This window comes from Ceratotherium simum, chromosome X, assembly GCF_057802395.1.
Source record: "Ceratotherium simum simum isolate JZ-2026a chromosome X, ASM5780239v1, whole genome shotgun sequence".
Classification (NCBI taxonomy): Eukaryota; Metazoa; Chordata; class Mammalia; order Perissodactyla; family Rhinocerotidae; genus Ceratotherium; species Ceratotherium simum.
The window spans coordinates 17,903,460-17,905,773 of NC_141940.1; positions in this window are offsets into that span (position 1 = coordinate 17,903,460).

Here is a 2,314-nt window from a genome sequence, read left to right on the forward strand (position 1 = left end):
TCAGCCTAGAGAAGACATTACACCGGAGATATGAGAGCTGTCTTCAAATATTTGTAGGACTGTCATGTGGAAGCGGCATTAGACTTTTTCTGAATGGTTTCATGGAGTAGAACTGGAACCATTGGGTGGAAGCTACAGATTTTGGATCAATGTAAGAAAAATGGAATTGGCTGCCTTCTGAGATAGTGAGTTACCTGTCATTGCATGTGTTCGAGCAGTGGCTAGACAAAGATTTGGCAGGGTATTGTAAAGGAGATTCTAGCATCACGTGTATGATGTGAGCTCATGATCCTTAATGCTCCTTAATCCTTCTAGACCTGAAGAGTCAGTCTATGATGGTATGAAAATGCTTTTGCTCTTTCTTACCTGCAGGATTGTATAAGGCCCATACATCTCTGACCTGCTTCCACTTTCTTCATCAAACCACATTTGGACCTAAACAGGATGAATTGAAGTCAAATGCAGGTCGACTTGGGAAACTTATTTTTCAGCTATTTAGTTTACAAATGACTCTCTTGTAACCACATCACTCAGAGTCTCCAACCGCTATCCCAACTCCTCCATACCATATAATTACTGAGCAAAATGGTGGTCCAGAATTCCTGGGATACAGAGACTGAGGGAAGTCTGATGCATTTTTAAAGAAATTTTTGAAATGTTCCTAAGTGCTTCTTAAAACAAACGTCACTTTGGGGGAAAAAAAGATGTAAGCTTAAAATTTCAACCATAGATTCAGAGTGGCGTCTGAGAACAACTGTAAGGTTTGGTAGAGTTTTCTGAAGAGCTGAGAATGAAAGAGAAAGCTTTCTATTTTTATAGACTATAGAATGCTTTGGAATTCATAGACTGTACATATTGTCATGAGGAAACTTGAGTAAGGGAAGTTTGACTTAGTAAGTGGCTCAAACATGCTCTTTATTTGTCATCTGAATTAAAACGTGAAACAGAATGAACCAAACCCGAAAGTTTCATAGAAAAATGTATCATACTTTATTTTTCATTACTTCCTGAAAGAATAAGGATGCCCTAGAGAACAAAGGCACTAGGTAAATCTATTAAGTAAAGAATAAATTGTAACTAGACTGTATCATTTAGAGGGAATAGCTAGCCTTTGTCCACCAAATACAAAAATAACCAGGCAATTTAGATGAATCTATGACATAGACTAGTCTCACATACATTAAAAAAGAAGTTGGTAAGTACATTTTAAAGTTTCACAGCCAGTTGTCTTGGCACTTTGAGGTAGCATCTTAAAAATACAGAGAAAAATTTGAAATGTAAGCCAACAATACAGACTTTAATCCCATTTCTGGGTTAGATGCTAGTGGATGGCATCAATAATTCTGGAGCCAGAAAAGTGTATACTGATTTGGCTAAACTTGTTTTTATTTGTAAGTAAATTGCTTTCCAACTGATCAACAAAAGCCTTAGTAGCTTTTGTTCGTGGGATTTTTTTCCTCACAGTAATTATTTTCTTACTAAAAGGTAATTCATTTTCAACAGGCTGCTCGGAGAAAGATTAAACAAAGGCCACACACAGCATAGTAGGTGGCAGAAGCACTCTACAGTTCATGAACTAATTGATGTCTCTTATAAATCTATTGTTTGAAGAGCTACAGAGAATACTATTGACAATCAGTAAGTAACAAGATCATAGCTTATAAAAACCAAGTCAGAGTACACCAGAACCATTTTCCCCTGTTGTCTTTGAGGTTTGTGCCACAAAGTACATAATACCATCCGGTATAATTGTGTAGCACCTCACTGTTTATGAAAGTCTGTTCGCACCCCTTCTCATTTGATCCTCATAAAAGTCCTATGAATAGACAATATTATCTAGATCTTACAGATGAGGAAACTGATATTTAAAGAATTTAAGTGATTTGCTCAAGTGTTACAATGAGGAAAGACAGTTCCAGGACTCAAACATAAGATGGCTAACTCCAGGCCATTACTGCCCCAGAGCTGTCATCCTTTATCTCCTGAAGGGAATATTCAGTCTGGTAGTGACAAACTATTGCTCAATTAGTAACTGAATCATTCTGATTAAAAGTCCAAAACACAAAAAATTTCTTATGTTGAATTCCTCTCTAATGGAAAGAGTTATAGCAAGTGTCACAATTTTAAAATATTTTGACTTTTTAGTTATGACTTCCTAGAATGTGTATCAATATGTAACATGAGAACAGATAAGTTATGTGACTGTCTGATCTCCATACCTGAATTAGGCATTAAGCCCTATTTTCTTGTGGAAGAAGCAATATATCATAAATATACTACTTGTGTCACTCAGTTATAATAATTGCGTGCAATA